We start from the raw sequence: 23,926 nt of genomic DNA on the forward strand, positions 1-23,926 counted from the left end.
CTAGTTCCCCAGAGACCTGGGAATGATGAACTACGAGATCCAGAGCATTTAATTTATCCCAGAGTCCAGTGCCCCTCTATTTTGAAAAACTGGGATATTTCTGGCCATATTGACTCTCAGATATCCTCAGGATGAAGTCCATCTCTCAAAGGCCATGTGGCAACTCTCAAGCAAGGCCTTCAGGGAGGAACATCAGCTGTGAAGGTTACACCTCTGTCTCTACCAGACCGCTACCAAGTTCTACAAACAGTAAAAACAGAAACAAATTGCTTAAAGAAAGCTGACATATTTTTTGGCCTGGCAGAATACTGTTTTGCATATACAGCTATACTAAAAGAAGGTTGTTCAAACTCAAAGTAGCAATTTAATGAACACATTATACCTAGAGAAAATTTGAAAGCAGTTCATGGTCCTGAAAACTTTATGTTTCAAATATCAAATATTCTTATTTTCCATACCTCTCAATGAGTAAATTATAATCCAGTGTATTTTTTTAAAATTTTTTTTTTAAGATTTTATTTATTTATTTGACACAGAGAGAGAGAGATCACAAGTAGGCAGAGAGGCAGGCAGAGAAAGAGGGGGAAGCAGGCTCCCCGCCGAGCAGAGAGCCTGATGTGGGGCTCGATCCCAGGACCCCGGGATCATGACCCGAGCCGAAGGCAGAGGCTTAACCCACTGAGCCACCCAGGTGCCCCAATCCAGTGTATTTTTTAAAGCAGTGCTTCAGAAAACTCATAATTACTGGAGTTAAACAATAGGAGTTTAAAAATCTCATCCTTGCCAATTTCAAATTATGTAATCTTGGTGCTTTTGGGGCAAGAGCTTGAAATTTGACCTCTCTAAGCCTTAATTCTCTCATTTATAAAACTCAGATAGTAATAATGATTTTCCAGACTCTTGTGATGATTAAATGAGACTAGGTACATATAGCATCTAGTAGAGTGTCACTTTGTAGGCTCTCCATGATTGGTAGCTTTGGTTATGGGTATCTACATCATTTAAGATAATGTCTTAATACATGCTGTGTGCTGTCCTATCAATACAAGACAATGGCTCTGAAACTTGAGTGAGCATCTGAATCACCCAGAGGGCTGGTTAAAAAATATATTGCTGAACTTGGGCCCCAGGGTTTCTGAGTTTCTGGGTCTGGGGTGAGAGGCATAAATTTGCATTTCAAGCAAATTCCCAAGAAAGTCTGATGCTGTTGCTACAGCTAAGGAACCATGCTTTGAGAATTACTAAGGAAGACTATGCACTTAATTTAAAGGCAGCTGATCTGATTATGAACCTCAGATGTATCTGCTATAGGGCACCTAAAATTTTAGAATTAATGCAATACTAAAAAGAGCAATGGATTGAAAGTCAAAGCTTCTAATATGAATAACTTATATGACAACTGTCAAACATTCTCAGTTTGGACTCCAGTATTCTGTCTGTAAAATAGGCAATAAGATTACATTTGTATTCTTTTCTATAATACTTTAAAGTATACGATCATCCTCAAATATCTTGGATAACTATCAAAGAGAAGATGAGAGAAATGCAACAATAACTTTTATCCTGAAAACATTCAGAGCCAGATTAAAAGCTCTATTCCTGGTTCTCTCTCTGTCCCCAGTAGTGTGATTCGCAGAGTTAAACAAAAGTAAAATAAGAGGGAAAAAGGAATGTAAATCAGAGCCTCTACCATAACATATGGCATTCATTTGTTCATTATTCATTCAACAAAGATTTTTTTCAGTACCACTTGTGTTCCAGACAGTGTGAAAGATTTTGGGAAAATAGGCTGAAGGAGACAGACAGGACGATTGCATCAGACTAGCAGGACACTAATCCATTTATTTATTGTATAACTTATGTTACCTTGTAGCATTTCCTGAGAATCAGTTGGCCCTAATCCACGGAATGCAGCTGGCTGGGACACAGCTAAGGACCAGAGGGATCGAGAACTACATACAACCTACACTGACTTGAGGAAGGGTCCACAAATCAAAGTCTGATGAACAAGAAAAGGGACTGGGTATCAGTTATTAGATCCAGATACAGAAAACTTACTATTTCAGAAACTTCAGTTTTTCCAAAATCCATCCTCTTCCTCTTCATAGTTATAAGAACCTCCCTAGTTTAGATAGGCATATGGCAGTCAGCAGAAAACGTATTTCCCAGCATCACTTACAGCCAGATGTAACCTTGGGATTAAGTTCAGGATAATGGATGAAAGCAGAAGTAAAATATTCGACTTCTGGGTCATATGCTTACAGATAGGTTGCTTGCTTCCCACTTACTATTTATCTCTTCTCACAAATTGGAATGTGACCCTAGTGACTTTGGCATGTAGGCAAGAATAACGTTGTCAAGATGCCTGTATTTCTGAGTCACCTTGCAAAGCAAAATTGCCATATCCCCTGGAACTATGTAGCAACTCGGACTTTAATGGGGAAGAGAAGTGTTTAAGCCACTGTACTTTGCGTATCTTTGTTAGGGGTATATCATATTTAACACAGATATCTATAACTGGATCCTATTTACTAGGCAAAAATTTGGAAAGAGAGGGAGAACCCTATCCACTTTTGCTCATAACAGTAGTTTCAGCATCTAGCATGGTGCCTAGAACATATTAGGTGATAAATAAATCATAAATTCAATGGCATAGAGTGAAGGTTAATGTGGGTCCTAACTTCAAGGCAAATCATTACACTATGAGGAAACAGACATTCATATTTTTAAGATTCTTTATTGGCATGCATGTTGATAACCAAGGAAAATAGTTTTCAGGGGCTAAGCTCTTCAGAGATAGGATGAAAATTGCATTGAATCTCAACTGCATTGTTTGTGCTATTATTGTGTTCCAAATTAAGTTGGTACTAAATATTCTTTGAGGGCATACAATGGGAATTAGCAAGGTTTCTGTGAAGAGGTACAGAATTACTAGTCCCTTTCCTATTAGTGTGTTTAAAAGGGTTATTTTGGTTTATGCACACAGAAAAAGTATATATATATAGTCACACCACATGTACTTATGAATTGATTTAATTAAAATATTGAAAGATCTTGCATTCTAGTTAAATGAAAGTTGTTAAAAACAAAATGTTTTTATGACACAACCATTATTTTTAAATTATTTTTAAACGACCATTTTACAAGGTTATTTGATTCCAGAAATGTTATTCCTTTGTAAGGATGGAATTTTATATTATTCATGTAAATAATGGTGCATACCTCATAGAGGTATTTTAATGTTTCTGCATCATAAGGGCTTTCTGAGCAAAGAAAACTGGAATGTGGCTAAAGAACAAATCTTGGGGGTGCCTGGGTGGCTCAGTTATTTAAGCATCTGCCTTCAGCTCAGGTCAAGATCCTGGGGTTCTGGGATCTAGCCCCTTATTGGGCTCCCTAATCAGTGGGGAGCCTGCTTCTCCTTCTCCCTTTGTCCCTCTCCCCTCATGCTCTCTTTCCCTCTCTCTCTTGCTCTCTCAAGTAAATAAAATCTTAAAAAAAAATAGATAAAGAACAAATCTTGGAGTTAAACAATGACTATATAGAGACTTCCAGAGAGAAATGTGTTTATTTCAAAGCAGGTGAAACCCAGAACCATCTGTTTACCTTCCAAGGGATTGTGAAAGAGGGATCTTTCCTTTCTTTTCCCAGAGAAGATCTATTCATACTGGGGATATTTGATCTTTCTCTCTCACTCTCTCTCTCTCTCTCAATCTCTCAGAAGGAGAAGTTGGCAGCTGTGTAGCAGTTTCTATATAAACTCTGATTCATAATTTCTTCTTGGTAGTGCAAAAACCCCCTTGTATATACATGTAACATCTGACCTTGATAACATAGTCCTGAAAGGGGAGAAGGGTCATAGATAACCAATGCAGTTACTGCAGTAACAATATTCTGTCTCTGATCTAGAAACATCATGTTTGGTTTTGGGACAAAAGATATGAAAGCAGATATTAAACCAACAATGAGCTATAAAAGATATAAAGATCTCTGAACACCATTAAGTGTTCACTATGGACGTGGTAGCTGAGTCTACATTTCTACTCCCTACCTGTTACCACATTGACCGAAAGAAAAGGTATCAATGATAAGGCACTTCGACTGATGAGTTTCATCCTCCTCAAAGTACAAAGACACAGAAGTGGCAATTTTGTAAGAGTTGCTCTGTGACTAATGCTCTTCTCTAACATTCATTCTACTTTTTCCTCTCAATTGTCTCTTCATATGTAGCTGCATAGTCAAAAGACTTCTTTTTCCATTCAAATTTCCACCTCTATTTGAGAGTAAAGCACTATCAGTGAAGAAATGTTATATCAAACACAGTTCATTGTAAACAAAAGAAAAGAGGTTTTCTCAATTTTGCTCTTTCATGGAGAATTATTGCCTCTTTTCAAAGCTAATCCCATTAGGATCTTCCTACTTTCTCAGAAATTGTTCTCTAACAAATATGCTTTCCTTTTCTGATACCTTCTGTCTCTCTGTCTCCCTCTGTTTTTCTCTGGGTGTCTGTCAACTGCCTGCTCTGTGTCCTTGTGTATCTCTAACTCCTCTCTTCCTCTTCTTTTTGTGTATCTGTCATCTGTTTCTTGCTATTTCGCTGTGTTCCTGTATCTCTGTCTCCATCTCCTCTCTCACTCTCCAGCATCAGCGTTTCCTCTCTGATGGGGTACATGGGCTTTCCTATCTTTTGAAAACATATCCTCTTCTTTACCCATGACATTGCAATCACTTAACACCCAAGACCTCACCTTTGAAAGCCAACTTCACAGAAAGGAGTCTGCACAAGAACTGAAAAATTAAAAGTGAAAAACTCAGAGACAAAACCTAAAGAAAAGAGTATCAAAGTGAAGTAGCAAGTGACAAATCAAGACGGAGACAAAAGAGTCCTTGATAGTTCTGGCATTTGGTTACTGGTAACAACCAGGGCCATCCCACAGTGGCATGCACAGAAGTGGAAGCCAGTGAGCTGGGAGTGAACAAGAGATGAAGAGTTTACAGCAAAAATATTAAGTGCCTACTCTGCACCAGGAGCTGTGTTAACCTGTAGAAATACAACTGGGGGCAAGCCTCACAGTCTCTGCTCGTAAGGAGTGTATGTATCTAGTAGGAAATAAAACAATATAAAGCTAGCATGATGATGATTTGACAAAGAAAGTATAGGGTGATGTGGGAACATAACAGATGGGCACTGACCTTGGATTTGGGGGAATGATGAACATTTACATAGGGCAAAGACTCCAAACCCAAGTCTTCCTCCTCTTCTTGGCCACACAGCTAGATGACATTTTCAGCTTCCTATACAACTAGAAGTGGCCATATAACTGAGTTGTAGCCAGTGGAATGCGAGCAGACAGGAAACACACCACTTCCGGGCCTGCCCAATAAAGATCCCTCCATGATTTTCTAGTCATCTGCTGTTTGGAGACCTTGGATGCCACAGGTGGCAGTCTTCATCCGCCTGGCTCCTCACATCACTGAATGGTGCAGACACCTTCCCATCACCCAGTCATTTACCTCTCCCCAACCTGACGAAAAAGAAATGAACTTCTACTGGATCCCCTATTGGATTTTTTGGTCAATTTATTATAGCCACCAGAATTATTCTAATGTATAGGAATTGAAGGATGTGAAGGAGTTAGCCCAATTAAAGCAATGGCATTAATATGTCTACATGTCTGCCTCTTGACTGGAGAGGTGGCAGGATCATTGACCCTGTCTATTCTGTTTTATATCCTTATGACATAGCACAATGCCTAATGTGAATCACTCAATAAATATTCATTGAATGAAAATGAATTAATGAGTGACCACAGGGATGAGATTACATTTTTTTTGTTTTCCTTTGTTTTTCTGTATTTCAGGTTTATAAGCAATGAATCTAAACAACTACTATATTTTACATCTTCTTCACTTTATTAAGCCTAGTCATTCTCCCTTTATTCCAGTAATGTTTCTCACATGAACAGTACTGATAGACATATCCCCAATATTGGCTTTAGCGGTATCAGTGGCATTCATGTCTGAATTTCCAACCTTATAACCCTAAATACTTTCTGTACGGTTGCCATAAATATTAATTTATAGTGACTATGTTATCTCTTTCACATTTAGACATGAAAAAATGGAAGAATATTTTTAGTGACTTTCCATCAAGTCCTTGAATTGTACTTTTAATGATTCTTTTAGAACTTGCCAGTTGTCTTATTCAATATTATCAGATCAAATACAAATTGGTATAGCATTTAGTAAATGATTTGAAAAATCAATTGTGGTATTATTAGCTCATTCTTTAGATTAGCTCAAGGCATAATTATTAGGGAAAGTAAAATTATTCTAATTATTGCATTAATAGTTGCATTTGTATTTCATAGAGCTGATGTTAGTCTCTTATTCTGATTATATCTGGTTGAATCTCGAAATTAGAAGGACATACTCTTTACTTATTAACAGTAGACAGATTGATAGACAGATGGACAGACAGACATAGATATACACATTAGAGTATTGATGGATTGAATATGCAACATCCAGCATTTAAGGTGTTTCCATTATTTGCTAAACACTTTTGAAGTCTTGAGACTGTAAGGATGAATTAGCCAGGATTTTTGTCCCAAGGAGATTCATGATCCAACAACAGATGTAGACTTAAATAGCAATAAAAATATGAATAGTGCCAAAAGAGATGTAAATATAGTATGTTATGTCAATGCAGATAAAGAGAGTAATTACATTTGCTAAGCAGTAGGAGAGGCGAGTTAAGGTTTCACAAACTTGGTAAACTTACAGCTGAAAATTGAAATAAGCAGCAGTTTCCCATGTAGAATGATAGACAGGTCAAGACCATCTCAGGTGGGGGAAAATATCTTCGCACATATACCAGAAGCAAAAAAGTGGCCAGCACATTTAGGAACATTGACCAGTATGCCATTCAAAAATATTTGAATTTCAGGGGTGCCTGGGTGGCTCAGTCATTAAGCCTCTGCCTTGGGCTCAGGCCTTCGGCTCAGGTCATGACCCCAGGGTCCTGGGATCAAGCCCCGCCTCAGGCTCCCTGCTCAGTGGGGAGCCTGCTTCTCCCTTTCCCACTCCCCCTGCTCCTGTCCCCTCTCTCACTGTGTCTCTCTCTGTCAAATAAATAGGTAAAATCTTTAAGAACAAAACAAAAATTCTGAATTTTATTCCGTGAACAACTTTATTCTGTAAACAATGTCTTAGATTCATTTCATTGTTCCCAAACTTCTTTCACTTTGATCCAGTTCTCTACTGGTTCTTGAAATCTGCTTCCATCTCTCACTTAGAATCTCCTTCTAAATAGGGTTTGGAATTAGTACCTTCCTCTTTAGCTCATTTTGCTCTGGCTCTTGATTCCAGCCTTGCCTTCAGGAGATTTGGATTAGATTATTTCATTGTCTTTCTGCACATTAAACTATAAAAAATGGGGCGCCTGGGTGGCTCAGAGGGTTAAAGCCTCTGCCTTCGGCTCAGGTCATGATCCCGGGGTCCTGGGATCGAGCCCCGCATCGGGCTCTCTGCTCAAGAGGGAGCCTGCTTCCCCCTCTCTCTCTGCCTGCCTCTCTGCCTACTTGTGCTCTCTCCCTCTGTCAAATAAAGAAATAAAATCTTAAAAAAAAAAAAATAGTTCTCCATGTAACCAATCTCTTAGAAACTGGCCATGACTCAGGTCAGGTAACACTAAGGAAAACTAACATGTATTGACTATTTACTCAAGCCAAGCATAGTATTAACCCATTTAGAGTGTTTTAACAACCCTGTAAGTACATATTTCTACCAGACTTGTCTTCAGGTGAAATAACTGAGATCGCCCACTGATAAGACTGAGCCAGGATCCTAGCCAGCGTTAGAGTCATATAGTTTCAGAGTCTACATTCTTAATCACCATGTTATGCTGTGCTTTATGCACTGAGCAGTTAATCCAATTCCAAACAAAGGGCAGATTTTGAAAACTCCCAGCTTGAAAATCAAGGGCAGACAGACATTCAAGAAGTATTTGATGATATTGAACATTTCCAAACTAACAGAGAAGTAGAAAATAGGAGCTGAAAAAGGAATTAATCAGTGGATTAATGATTTAGGGGGTCACAATAGCCTTTTCCATAGCATCCTACTCCACTCAAGGAATTATGGTGCTAGAACTGGGGCATGGTCCATGAAGTGAAAATGGCAATAGTATGTAGAGACACCAAATTCAGACTACTGTATTCAGAATTTTGATGATGAGGGAGACTCAGAGAGCTAATTTGAGGGGCAGGAACATCCTAAATGACTTTTCTTTTTACATGAGAATTCATTGGGAGGACTTTGGTAAGCAGGGGAGAAGAAGATACTGGAAGACAGGAGGCCAGTGATGCAAGATAAAGAGCAACTCATAGGTCCCAGGGGGAGAGGATGGAATTGAGAACACAGGTGGCACCCAGCCTCCTCCGGGAGCTCCTCATGGAGAAGCAGAGAAGACCACAGATGACAGAGCTAGGAGGTGGAAGGGGAAATTGGGAGCTCACAGGCCTAAGGACATCTGTTTTCTCCAGGAAGTGGGAGGTAAAGCCTTCTGCAAAAAATGGAGTGGGGGAAATGGAATTGGGAGCTGGCGATGATGGTTGTAAAAGGACTGTAACAGCCACCATGGGAAATGAGATAGGGAGCTGATGAGACACATAAGTAAAAGGACTGCTAAGCAGCAACAAGGGCCCAGCTGAGGATGAAGCTCATAAACTTATAATGGAGGAAATCAGCGTGATTATGCGATTTCACAAGCTGAGCTCTGCCTTCCAGCAGCACAGAAAACAGCCAGTTGGACTGATCTGAATGGAGGTCTAGAAAACAGGGAGCTTCAGAGGACAAAGAGGGAAGAACACAGAGAGCATCTGAGACTGTCTTTGAAAATCATTTTCCCGGTTCCAGGCTAAAGAGAAAAAAGGTAATCTAACAGGAGAATGCCAGGCTCAGAGAACAGGGAGGCCCTGAAAGACTCCTGCCCTTAAGGAGGTGCAGGGAGAAAAAGGAGGTAGAAGGGACAATTTGATGACAATTTGACTTACAGTTTTCCTCTGCTCCCTGATTTTTTCCATTTTCTTAGGCACCTTAAACCTCTATGCCAATCAATTATTTGATATTCTAGGTTTGCTAGATTTTTGCAATATTAGTTATTCTCCAACTTATATTTTTGCTAGCTTATTTGAGTTTCTCTCATTGGCCACCTGGAAATCTAAAATTCATTTATTCTGGATCAGCCACTAGACCTGTGGTTGGTGTGTGACTAGGAAAAGGCCACCCCTCTGGGTAAAGGGGTCTCCCAGGTTGGAGGGCGGCCCCCACATGTTCCTTCATCCACATGGGCCTTGTGCAGAGCACTTATTCCCCAACCATATTTTCCAATCCTAGGTGAACCCAAAGAAAAACAAATTTTAAATGTTATCGGCATTTTATCTCCCTGGTTTAGGAGTAAAATCTTGATTTTTATGAATGGACATATTAAAATCTTCTGTGGAAAATATTTTATTTTATTTTATTTTTTATTTGTCAGAGAGAGACAGCATGCACAGGCAGGGGGAGCCGCAGACAGAGGGAGAAGCAGACTCCCTGCTGAGCAGGGAGCCAGATGCAGGGCTCAATCCCAGGACCCTGGGATCATGACCTGAGCTGAAGGCAAATACTTAACTGTCTGAGCCACCCAGGCATCCTGAAAATATTTTAATGATAAAAAATAAAGGTGGGTAAAGATTAGGAAGATCATAGCTAAGAGAACTTTAAAGTATGTGTCTTTAAATAAAAGAAATCCCATGTCAAATGAAGTGGCTAAATTCCTTCTCTGATAGTGATTTAGATTCCCCTGTCATAGAGAGAAGCTTAAAATGCAACTGTTCAAGCCTCGATACATAACTTTGGACATGTAAAATGAAACTCACTTGACAAGGTCAAATATTTTAAATAAATTTAACTAACCCAGAGTAGAGAGTGGAACAAGGAAATGATAGGGCTCTCACTCAAATTTCCAAACCAAAAGATGTCTTCCTTTGTCCTCAGCTCCCGCATTCAAATCCGTGATTAGCAAGACAACTCAGACTCTATAAACAGAATGTGATGCTGACTGTAGAGAAAGGAGCATGACTGTAGAGAAAGGGGCCAATTACCTTCATTCTGAGCTTTATAAAAAGTTCCTCGAAACCTTAGTATTTTTAGTTACAATATTTATAACACCTACCTGCTCTTCTTTTGGTTTTTTGTTTGTTTGTTTGTTTTTAGCCGCCTTTCCTACAGATAGAATAGAGCAGTAAATAAGAATGATTTCTGGAATCTGAGGAAAAGCAATTGCCATCTGCTATTTTAGCACAATTTAACTGAAGACTTGGCTTCCTTTCTGTAAGGAACATTGGCTCTTTAAGATGCACTGGATAGTGCAGGAATAAGACTTTAGGTATTTATATTTAAATTATGGTTTCTTTTTAAAAATATAACCATGGACGCACTTTAATGCTAACAATTAACCAGGATTTACGCATCTAGAGATGCGTGAATAGAACATGGACCATAAACCAATTTTATTTTTGCAATGAAAATAATCTACTGAAGCCCTAGAAGATAGGTCCTTAAGAGAAGTAAGAATCAGTCTTGCTTAGCCATTTAGGTTTGGGGATTAAAGTAGAAACTGAAAAATAAATAAATAAATGTGTTTGCTAATTACTTCTCCTGATTGTTTATATCAACACATGAGAGAAGACTGAATCATCCGTAAGTAAATAATTGTCTATGGAAATTTAAATGACTGTTTTTCCCCTCTGCCAGGAAAAATGCTTCTGGGCTACAAACTCTTACGATCAGTTTTTACTACAGGTATATAAGTTAATTATAAATTTACTGAAAAATGACAGATTCAGAATAAACGTCCATACTACATTCTAAAAACCAAGTATAATTTTTAAGATTTTAAACTACCAAACCCTTCAGTTTTGATTATCACACGGGCCATTATATATTTACAAATATGAACACATACATACTTAATGGCTAATATGCAGAACTATGGATTTTATATAATTTTTTTCTGTAAGCATTCTGCAATTAAACTTCTACCCATATTTTCTCAAAATACCACATTTTCTCTATGAAGGAAAAATATATTCATAAATATTAACCATCAATCAAGAAATACAGGAAGTACGTATTTGGGGATTGTGCAATGCAAAAGGACCCAAAGGCAAAATTTGGGGAAAAAAATACCATTTCTGTCCTATTGCACAGACCACTGCAGCTTCATACCTCTTACCAATATAAAGGCAATATTTGAAGCTCAATGCTCCTTACATCGAGAAGGTTGCAATTAAGGGTCTAAATTGTAAAATTAATGGAAAATAACAGGGATACAAAATGTGCTGCTATTCTAGATGTGGATCAAAGCAGTCATCTCCACCAGTCAGGGGCTAACTGGAAATGTGTAACTCAAGCCGCATCATTTAGCAAAATGGCTCTTTAGGATCTCTAAGAAATGTGCAAAGGACTGTGAATGATGTGTCCAGAAACCTAATAAAATCATCATTCAGGACACACTGATCCCATGTCTTTTGTGTTACGCAGGAAGTCTGATACTTCAAGAAATCCTCTGGATGATTTTACCCATTTCTCTTCACACCATCAACCTCATAATCACAAAACTCTTCTATCCAAAGTCTGTGCTTAAAGGTGGTTAGCTGGGTCTCTGCAGTCATATTACAAATTTTAAAAACTAATATTTAAAACTTGTAAAGATATTGTAAATAATCTTGCTTAACTGAAGCTCAGAATGCAAGATAGGAACAAAAATGTTCAGATGTTTCTTTGCTAGACTCACTTATGGAGTACTAGTAATTTTTTAAATCCCATGTTCTCAACTATAATGTGAATATAATATGCACATTTTGATAATAATGTAGCTGGTACAATCAGCCATCTTCCTGGATTATGTAAATTCACCTTTTGCAATCTTCCACTGGTAAAAAAAAGTAACATTTAATCTACCTTCCTTGAATCTATTAAAAGTCACAGCAAGGGGTGCCTGGGTGGCTCAGTCTGTTAAGTGTCTGCCTTCTGTTCAGGTCATGATCTCAGAGTCCTGGGATCCAGCCCTGAGTGGGGCTCCCTGCTCAGTGGGGAGTCTGCTTCTCCCTCGCCTTCCACCCTACCCCCTGCTCATGCTGCTTTCACTCTCTCTGCCTCTCTCTCTCTCAAATAAATAAATAAAATCTTTAAAAAATAAATTTAAAAAATTAAGGTCATGATGATATCAGATTTAAGGCAATTTCTTGTATCTAATTTTATCTTTTTGAGTCCTGCAAGATAAATATTATCCCCATTTTACAGATGCATAAACCAAGGTCTTAGAGACAAATTTAAATACAATCATTGATGAAATACAATGGTAAATCCAATTATCTTGAAGTATAAGTATATTTATAACTATAAAGACAAAACATGACAATATAAGATATCTTAAAGTATCTATAATTGAATTGATAATATTTAAATGTGTAAATATTTTATAGAATTCAAATAATTTATGTAATTAATTTCCTTCCTAATCATAATCAGCAATAAACAGATATTGAATATCTTTCCATCATGTGCCCTAATATTACTAAGTTTCTATCTCTTTTTTTCTGGTACTATTTACAAATATTCCCTAAACTTTACAAGCCATTTTTTAAAAAAAGAAAAATTGTGCTATTAGTTCAAAGATGATTAAATCAGTGTGTAGAAGGAATAGCTCTAATTCGTCACCAAGACTAGAAAAGCTGTTAAAAGTGTCAGTGACTTGAGTGTCTTTTTCTTTAATAAAAATGAGTACATTAAAAAGAGAGGACCTACAATAAGCCAATTTTCCAGTACTTAGAGGCTATTATTATTTGAAGAAGTTTCCACAGACAGCAGTTGCTTTACTAATATGACTTGACTTGGCATTATTACCAGAAATTTTTTTGCGCTTCTGAAAAATTCAAAGATTTTTTTTGTTTTGTGCTTGATTTTGCTGCTTCATTGTATCCAGTTTAGTTTTGTTTTTATTTTTAAGAATTTTTTTTTTTTTTTTTTGACAGAGAGAGAGAGAGAGAGAAAGAGATCACAAGTAGGCAGAGAGGCAGGCAGGGAGAGAGGGGGAAGCAGGCTCCCTGCTGAGCAGAGAGCCTGATGCAGGGCTCGATCCCAGGACCCTGGGATCATGACCTGAGCCGAAGGCAGAGGCTTCAACCCATTGAGCCACTCAGGCGCCCCCAGTTTAGTTTTTGATGAGTTCTCTGACCTACCCACAGTGATTCTACCTACTAGTACTATGTAAAAGTAGAAAGTCAAAGATTCAAATTGTGGTCCACAATTAAAAAAAATAAAAATAAAACAACAAAGAAAAGCCCTTTCCTTCTGTACTATCTAAGGCATGGGGAACTCTGCAGCCAATAACTCACACTCCTTTGGGAGTGGTTTTGATTTGTCACATTATCAATATTCTACTCTGATGTACATGGGATCCCTTATTCCCCAGGTCCCTTATATGCTGGATGGATACCAAGTCACATCTATGTTTTTCATCTTCAAATCATACTTGGGAATAAACAAGATTCAAACCATGTGTTTCTACACAAGATAACCTGCAGTATGAAATGCTAGGCTAAGGAAGGGCTCACTAGATAAAATGCTGTAACAACGTCCTTTCCTACACCACAGTGTTCCTTATGGAATGGTTTGGGTTTTTTTTAAGATTTTATTTATTCATTTAAGAGAGAGAGCATGAGTGGGGGAGGGGAAGTAGGGGGAGAGGGAGATGCAGACTCCCTGCTGAGCATGGAGCCCAATATGAGGCTCGATCCAGGGCCCCGAGGTCATAATCTGAGCTGAAGGCAGACACTTAACCATTTGAGCCACCTAGTTGCCCCACTTATGGAATGTTTTCATTCCCTGTCCATTAGTACAGGAATTTTAGACCTCCCTTTAGTCAATCTAACAACTTGACTAAGATGAAAGGGCATTGCCAGGAAGGCTCACTCTATTCACCAATGTCCACTTATCAAAGGAAGGTAAGAAAACAGGAATACGTTAACACCTAAGGTTCTGTTGAACATGCCTGGCAACTTATATCTTAGATTGTTTACCTACATAGGATTTTGTTGCTGTAGATCACTAATTGAAGGACATTCACCAGAAAGGATTTTTTGGATTTTTGTGGAAAAACAGAAGTATATATATATCTCCATGTACGAAATTCATGTGTGTTTCTCTGTTTCTGGCATATATTCAATTAAGATAAATGAATCCATTGGATTAACAAGTATGCATTATATATATGCATATAATATATATTATAAATTATATATTGGTTATATATTATGTACATAAATATATGGATATATATCCAATTTAAGATAAATTAATACACTGGGTTATTTCCAGTGCATCTTATCAATACACTTATTTCAACTCTAATTAAATTCTATCCTCTAGCTCTAATTGGAATTCATAAAAGTTTAGTTAGCATAAAATGTATCATCTTATTTCTAAATATTTAATTTTCTAGGCACAGAGTTTTTATAAGCCACACAAAGTCTCTGCTTTAGTCAGTATTAAGCTTTCATCTTTGATACAAATATCCTATAAAAGATCACCTTGCAAAATTGGATTGGTACTGCTTACAAGCCAATTATAAGAAGATGACAAAGAGAACAAGTCCAAGAAGGGAAAGAATATGGTTTTAATTCTTGTCATTTAAACTGTACAATCAGCTCTTTTCAGTTAAAGAGTCGACCAACCTTGGCAAGTCTTCTTTGCTTAAAATCTTGGTTGCTGACTTTTGTCACCACTTTCATTGTCAGTTTGAATCATGTTTGGAGAAAGAAATAGAGAAAACAGAAATGTTTCTTGGCTTGACAAGCAACAGCAGGATGGAAGTGATAGAAGACAGTAAACTCTCTGCTGTTGATTTGCTCCTGTGTTCTTTTTTTGTTCTGGCGCAGGTAGTAGAAACAACCCTAATGAGATCCTCTTCTGATGATTAGAAAAATGTTCTGAAATATTTGCTCATCTAACATTGGACCACTGTTGTTAAAAAAGGGTCTTCTAGATTATAATATTTCACCTAGGAAGGTACAGAGGACTTCTTTGTTCACCTGGAGAAGCAGAATCATTGTTTCTTCTTTTTTTAAACTTATTAAGGTATAGTTGACATACAATATTATGTTAGTTTCAAGTGTACAACATATTGATTTGACATTTATGTACATTGCAAAATGGTCATCACAATAAGTCCAGTTACCATCTGTCACATTACAAAGTTAATACGTGTTATTGATTATATTCACCATGTTGTATATTACATTCCCATGACTTACTTATTTTATAACTGGAAGTCTGTACTTCTTAATCCCCCTTACCCATTTTGCCCATCCCCCAAAGCTTCTTCCTTCTGGTGAACACCAATCTGTTCTCTGTATCAGTGAGTCCAGGTTTTGTTTCCACACACAAGTGAAGTCATGAAGCATTTGTCTATCTCTGTTTGAATTAAGTTTGCTAATATTTTGTTGGGATTTTCCCATCTATGTTCATTAAGGATATTGGCCTATAATTTTCTTTTTTTGTGGTGTCCTACTCCGATTTGGGTATCAGGGTAATACTGTCCATGTAAAATGAATTTGAAAGGTTTCTGACCTCTTCAGCTTTTTGGAAGAGTTTGAAAGGATAGGTATTACATCTTTAACTATTTGGTAGTTATAATGTCTTTCTTCATCTTTTATTATGGTCTATTTTAAAGTCTATTTTGTCTATAAGAGTATAGCTACTCCAGCTTTCTTTTTGTTTCCATTTGCATGAAACATCATTTTCTATCCCTTCATTTTCAGTCTGTGTACCCTTACATCTGAAGTAAGACTCTTATTGACAGCATATAAATTATAATATATAAATATAAAAAAAACTTTTTTTAAAAAGATTTTATTTATTTATTTGAAACAGAGAGAAACAGCACAAGCAGGTAGGTGGGGGAGAAGCAGGCTCCCCACTCAGCAGAGAGCTCAAGGTGGGGCTTGATCCCAGGACCCTGGGATCATAACCTGAGCTGAAGGCAGATACTTAAATGACTGAGCCACCCAGGTGCATTTAAATATGTCCTTTTTTAAGATCCATTCAGCCACTCTTTGTCTTTTGCTTGCAGAATTCAGTCCATCTACATTTGAAATAATTCCTGATAGGTATATACTTGTTGCCATTTTGTTCATTGTTTGCTGGCCATTTTTGCAGTTCTTCTCTTTCTTCTTTTTTTCTTTTCCCTATAGCTTGATGAATTTCTTTAATGTTATGTTTAGATTCCTTTCTTATTTTCTTTTTTGTATTTACCTTATGTTTTTGCTTTGTGATTTCCAAGAGGCTTACATATAACAGCCTATTTATATAACAGTCTTTTTTTAAGTTGATAGCACTTAAATTTGAACACATTCCAACACTTTTACTCCCCTGCCAATTTATGTTTTTGATGTCACATTTTACATTTTTTATTGTATATGTCTCTTAATTAATTATTGTAGTTTTAGTTAATTTTACTACTTTTGTCTTTTAACCTTCTGAAATAGCTTTAAAAGTGATTAACCTACTGCCTTTCCTATATTCTTACCTTTTCTGGTGAGATTTTCACTTTCATACGTTTTCTTGTTATTATTTTTTGCCTTTCTTTTTTTCAGCTTAAAGAGGTCCCTTCAGTATTTCTTGTAAGGTCAGTTTGGTAGTAGTAAACTCCTTTAGTTTTTGCTTTTCTAAAAAATTCTTTATCTCTCCTTCAAATGTGAATAATAATTTTACCAGGTAGCATATTTTTGGTTGAAACTTTTTTTGTTTTTTGTTTTTTGTTTTTCTTTCAGAACTTTGGATATATTGTACCACTCTCTTCTGGCCTGAAAAGTTTCTGTTGAGAAATCTGCTGATTGCTTTATGGAGTTTCGTTTGTAACAGTTTATTTTTTTCTTTATGCTTTTAAGATTCTCTCTTTAGCTGTTGGCAATTTAATTATTATATTACTTGGTGTGGAGCTATTTGAGTTCATTTTATATGAAGTTCTCTGGGCTTACTGGTCCTGGATGTCCGTTTCCCTTCTCAGGTAAAGGAAGTTTTCAGCCATTATTTTTTTAAATAAGCTTTCTGTCTCTTTCTCTCTTTCTTCTTCTGGACCTTTCTGAATGTTATTCTGTTTGATATTATCTCAGAGGTCCCTTAAGTTATTTTCATTTATTATTATTATTACTATTTTGGGGCCCCTTTGCCTGGATGAATCTAATGCTTTCTCTTCCAAGTTGCTGATCCATTCTTCTACTTCATCCAGTCTGCTATTGAACCCCCTGCATATTTTTCAGCTCAGTCGTATTCTTCAGCTCTGTGACATCTGTTGGGTACTTTCTTGTTTTCTGTCTCTTTGTTAAAGTTCTCACTATGCTCATCCATTCTTCTCCCAAGTTCAGTGAACATCTTTATGACCATTACTTTAAGTTCTTTATCAGGTATATCTTACCTATCATTAGATCTTTTTCTGAATTTTTGTCTTGTTCTTTCATTAAGAATATATTTCTATTTCTTCATTGTGTTTGACTCTCTGTGTTTCTGCGTCTTTGGCAAAACAGCTACCTCCTTCAGTCTTGATCCTTCTCATTCAACCTTGCCCTAGCCTTTGGTTATTCCTTGAACTTTTGTGTTTGTGGTTGTCTAAAATTCCTGATTTGTTCTTGATATAACCCCATATTAGAGTCAGTGATCCAAGGGGAAGAATCTCATTTAGCACCTGATTTCAGGCTGATTGGAAGCCAAACCCTCAGACAACAGCTTTAGAGTATGTAAATATATACAGTCCTATGAGTCTGCAACTGTAATCCCTGTTAGCCTCCAGACCAGGAGATCTGGAGGTGTCCCCTAGGTGATAATTGCAATGGGAGCTCCAAAAGAGTATATGAGCTCCTTTCTGGAAAGTCACACTGAGCTACAGTAAAGTCAAGGGAGTGTACAAGCATGGTATCTCCCTGGTTTTGCTCCTAGACCTCTAAATGTGTAAAAAAAACCAGAAGCATGTCCCTCAGGCTGAAGCTACAGGCTAAGTAAATAGGCCTTTTTCACAGGAAGACAGGAGCTGTGTTTCAGTTTGCTGTCTGCATACTTCCCTGTGGGCAGTGGCCTGCCAAGAGCTGTCTTTCTGGTTGTTACAGTCCCATGGAGCTCTGGAATGCCAGTCCTCTTGGCCATCAGGGTCAGGCGATCAAGACCCCTGTGTAGATTGCACATGCCCCTGGCTCTAGCAAGGCAGCTGAAGAGTTTAGTAGGCAGCATATGCCTGCCTGCTTCAGAAAGAAAATGTCTTGTTTATGCATGCTTACAGGCTTCAGTGATACAGCAAGAGAGAACTCTGTCAGTGCATGCACTATCTTTAGGCAGAGTGTGGAAAGATGCCATGACTGCTTGTTCTTGTCCTCCCAGTCATGGAACAGGGGAGAGTTGCAATTGCCTCTGCTCTCTAGTTTCAGCAAGTGCTGTAAGTTCTTACCCCAACTTGTCCCAGCCATGATTCTATGTCCTAGCTTACCTGCTTATAGTAGCAATTTGTGTGGAGGGTATAAAAATGGCATCTGTCAGTGCCTCTGTCTCCAGAGAGAATCTCAGGTGCCCCCCACCCCTCAACCCAATGACCTCAGATTAGCAAATGAATCTCCCTCACCAATATTCTAAGTATTTTTCAAATTGCTATTTGTTCACTGGACCTTAGGGAGAGCATGACCACACATGAGACTTCCAAGAGGGGAACTTCAGTTTCCTATGGCACTTTGGGATCCCCAGACATCAGCCACATTGGTTTTCCAAACCAGACATTCTGGGGGTTCATTTTTCTGGTGCATAACCCCCAGGCCAGGATGCCTGATGTAGGACACCAACCCTTTGGGAGATATGCTTATCTGATGAGATCCCTCCCAATTGTGTGTTGCTGCACTGGGGGTGGGGTTTTTGCAAGATTTTTTTCTCTGTCTCATCTACCATTCTTTTTTTTTTTTTAAAGATTGTATTTATCTGACAGATGGAGATCACAAGTAGGCAGAGAAGCAGGCAGAGAGAGAGGGGAGGAAGCAGGCTCCCTGCTGAGCAGAGAGCCCAATGAGGGGCTCAATCCCAGGACCCTGGGATCATGACCTGAGCCAAAGGCAGAGGTTTTAACCCACTGAGCCACCCAGGCGCCCCTCATCTACCATTCTTGATGTGGTCCTTCTATCCTTTATTGCAGAGAAAAGCTCATCTAGTTTTCAGATCTTTTACAGAGTCTTATGTAGGTATAGACTTGGAAGTTCATGGGAGGAAGTGAGTTCACAACCTTCCTACACTGCCATCCTGGACCCTGCTCAATCATTGTCTCTTTCTGTTACAATAGATAATCTTAATTTTTTTTTTTCTCAGAAGTAGGAAGGTGCACTTGGGTGGCTCAGTGGGTGATGCCTCTGCCTTCAGCTCAGGTCATGATCTCTGGGTCCTGGGATAGAGCCCCACATGGACTCTTTGCTCAGTGGGGAACCTGCTTCCCCCTCTCTCTCTGCCTGCCTCTCTGCCTACTTATGATCTCTCTCTGTCAAATAAATAAATAAAATCTTTAAAAAAAATGAAATAGGAAGAAAATTTTCATTTATTCCAAAATATTTCCCATGATATTCTATTTAATGATTTTCAATAATGACATTTTTGGTCCATTATCCATGGTGAATGAAAAAATAGCATAGTAGCGATTATTTCCTTTTGAAGATATTTTAGTATTGCCTGTTTGTTCTCCTGATAGTAGGTAAGCAGTGAAGCAATCCAAAGAGAGGAAAGAAAGTATAAGAACTCAATAATAATTTAAGGTAACTGAAACAGTAGAAATGAGATTCCACTTCAAACGTAAGTACCAATATGTCAACATTTGCACTTGAAAAGCAAAATCCTTATTATACAAACACACAAAATTTTGTAGTGGCACATAAAAAACAAAAATTGATGATAAATATCTCTTTTGGAACTGGTTCCTCCATGTTTTATTCCTGTTCTAAAGAAAATAAGGCAAAATAAATGAATCATCTATTTCAGATTGTCTGCTTCCCATGCCCAAGGTCCCCAGATACTCGTAATTCCCAAATTCTCCCAATCACTATACTCAGGATTATATGGGACATTCAAAATACACAAATTTGAGTGTTCATGAACAGAGGAATGGTCTGTAGATTTTAGAAACATGTCTGAAAATGGATGTGTGTTTGATGTAGGAGAGGTGGATAAACTCACCAATAACAAAAGGCAATAAAAAGGAAATTAAATTAAAGGCTGCAGATAGAGAGGAAAAAATAATAAAAGAATAGATCTTCAAGAGAAATAGTATACTATTAGCCTAAGTCATGATAAATAAACAAAGATATCTCAAACTATGTTGAGAAAGAGGGACAACTATATTCATGTCGGGAAAGGAATGTGCTGGAATTGTGGTGTCTATGCACAAAGTAGAGTAGCGAACTGGAAGATAAGGAGGAGGAATATGCCATCCTATTTTTATCCTTTCATCTTGGTCTTTGCTAGCTATATTTCCCTCAGCTATAAACCAAAAGACTAATAATAATCCCAGGAAACTCCAAGGCTAACAATTTGGAATTCAGGTGTCCTTACTGACAAATCTGCTAATAAACTTGTAAAACTGGATTAAAAATTTTACTCAAGGACATTTTATTTACTAAAATCTATTTCAGTTAGTATACCTAAGGCCTAAGGTGATTTCTGCCCTATACAAGGAGAAATAGAAGACCAAAATGTCCCAAAAATATTCCACAAAATTTTTAGAGATTTTCAGATGTTTCTGGGACAGTCTGCTAACTTCTTGAGAAAAATGTTGCTTTGGGTCTATTTTCAATCATTTCAATCATTAAAAATCTATTAGCTTACTTTCACTAGTGTCCTCATTTTCTGTGACAGTTTTGTTAAAAGGAAAATAAAACAATCCCAATGAGTATGAACTGAGAAATGTAACAAAACTTTCTTATGTTCTACAATTTCCTTTGAAGAAAGATAACCAGAAATCCCTCTGCTTTCTCCATTTCCTGTCTCTTCTCCTTCATAAAAATTTTTTTGCCTTATCTTCTATTACATTTTGAAAGTTGTTCATAAATGCAGTGATTTCCTAAATAGGTTTCCCACTCCCCAGGTAGTATACAAGTCATCCAGTGGAATGCAGAAAATATAAACATATATTGTAATGTAGAAAGTAAATTAAAATTACTCATATTTAATAAACAAATTAATACTGGTCCCTCCCAAACACATATTAACCCCCTCTAGCCATTGATCTCATGTTACCTAGAGTAAAAATTTTTGAAAGGAAAAAAGAAATTCCATAGTTTGAGGGAAATTGACAGTGACACCATAAATTCCTTCCTCTGAAAACAGTATAGTTCAGTGTGCCTGCTCGAGGAGATTTACAGCATTTAACTTAATAGTAGAATCTTTATTATACCATCTGTATTAGTACCACTGCACAACAAACCTCCACAAACTTAACTGCTTAAACAACACAAATTTATTATCTGACAGTTCTGCAGGTCCAAAGGCCTTATGTGGGCCTCACCAGGCTAAAGTCAGGATGTTAGCAGACTGACTCCTTTCTGGAGGTGCTAGAGGAGAATCTGTTTCCATGTTCGTTTGGGTTTGTTGGGAGATTCCAATTCCCTGTGGTTGCATGACTCTAATGCAGTCTGTGTATTCTTGCTGTTTGGCAGCTGATAGCCATTCCCAGCTTCTGGAAGCCAGCCCCTTCTTTGACTCATGACCTTCATCCTCTATCTTCAAAGCCAGCAACAATAAAGCAAGTCTTTCTCATGTTTTAAATTTCATCTCTCCTTTCCCATCGCATCTCTCTGGCCCACTCTTCTGCCTTTCTTTTCCACTTTTTAAGAACTCATTTAATTAGACTGTTATCTCCTGAAAGCTCAGGCTGAACTCCCCATATTAATGCCCTTAACCTTAATCACATCCACAGTGTCCCTCTTGCCACATAAAATAACATAGTTAAGGATTCTGGGGGATTAGAGTCTGGGCGTCTTTGGAGGGACCATTATTCTGCCTTCCATGTCATGAAATTATTTTGTGTCACAAAGAGGTTCACCTCATACCCTCACCATAACTAATAAATAAATAAAAACTAAGAATAAGAAATTCTTTAGCTAAATATCTTTGAAATAAAAGTTTTGATCCATTGTTAAAAATATTAAACTGTTCCAGTTTTTAATAGCAAAAACACCTACTGATTGACATAAATTTCAATAAAAGCTTTGGTATATTTGGTAAATCAGGTTTAAATGCTAGCAAATTATTTAAAAGTGCACCAACCATGCACTGCTGCCATTTTCACTAAGCATTGAGAGTGAAATTAACATTTCACTAAGCATTGAGAGTGAACCTGTTATCAAAATGAAGTGAAACTTAAAAATTTATGTCCACACAAAAACCTGTATATGGATATTTAAAGCAGCTTTATTTATAATTACCAAAAGCTGGAACAAACTAAGATGTCTTAAAGCAGGTGAAGAGATAAACTGTGGCATACCTAGACAACAAACTATTCAGTGACAAAAAGAAATGAGTTATCAATCTATGAAAACACATGAAAGAACCTGACGTACATATTACTAAGTGAAAGAAGCCAATCTAAAAAGTCTATATTATGTTTGATTCCAACTATATGAATCCTGGAAAACGCAAATTTATGGAAACAATAAAGAGGTGCCAGGGTGGCTCAGTTGGTTAAGCGTCTGCCTTGGGCTCAGGTCATGATCTCAGTGTCCTGCAACGGAGCCCCGCCTCAGGCTCCCTGGTAAGCAGGGAGTCTGCCTCTCCCACTCCTCCTGCTCCTCCCCACTGCATCTGGTCTCTCTCTCAAACAAATAAATAAATAATCTTTAAAATCTATGGAAATAGTAAAAAGATCAATGGTTGCCAGGAGTTCGGAGTAAAAGGAGGGATGAACATGTGGAGTATAAAGAATTTTTAAGGCAGTGGAAATACTCTGTATGATACCATAATAATGAATATATATCATTTTACATTTGTTTAAATCCATAGAAAGTACAACACCAGGAATAAACCCTAATGTTTACTATGGGCTTTAGTAATTATGATGTATCAATGTATCAATTGTAGTAAATGTACCACTTTTGTGGGGGGATGTTGATGATGGGAGAGGTTATGCATGTGTGGAGGTAGGAAGAATATAGAGGAATATGGAAAATCTCTGTACCTTTTTCTCAATTTTACTGTGAACCATTATTCTTTAAAAAAAGTCTTAAAAAAATAAAAAATGAAGTGAACCAGATTTTAAAATTGTTTATGAAATATAAAATGAAAGGTTAAAAAATAATGAACACTACCACTACCACATTGCTATCATCAAAATTACATTGTATCAAATGAGTGAAAAAAAGTTATAAATAAAATATGTTTTTAAATAATGTTTATTTCATCTTTACCTCATCCTTTAAAAGTGTTTGTGTTTCCAAATGGACATCACTAATGTAACGGTAATTTATATAACAAATAAGTGTATTGATCTAAGTAAATATCTTCTAAAAACAAATATACATATTTATGGTGTATGTGCTAAATTTTTACTTACAAGTATGAGCTACCAAGTTGAAAATTATTATGTTAATAAGTTCATACTAAATACATTTGATGGCTACACTGCAAGTTAAAACTGCATAAAATAAATGCTTATCAATTTGGTATCATCACTTTTGTAAGAATTTTATAACACGTAATCAAGCTTTGATTTGTCATCATTTTAGATTGCCACTCAAAAATGTCATAAGAGAATGGTGACTAAGGGAGCCCAGAATCTTTCCATTTTGGAAATGTACAACAGACATTTTTA

General features: G+C 37.2%; 1 protein-coding gene across 1 annotated transcript in view; it reads right to left on the bottom strand.

Annotated features, from left to right (window-relative positions):
- Positions 1–23,926, bottom strand: part of MAPK10 (mitogen-activated protein kinase 10) — a 136,649-nt gene that overhangs the window by 111,712 nt on the left and 1,011 nt on the right. The gene's annotated exons all lie outside the window — the stretch shown is intronic.

This window comes from Martes martes (assembly GCF_963455335.1).
Source record: "Martes martes genome assembly, chromosome: 2".
In the NCBI taxonomy this organism is placed as follows: domain Eukaryota; kingdom Metazoa; phylum Chordata; class Mammalia; order Carnivora; family Mustelidae; genus Martes; species Martes martes.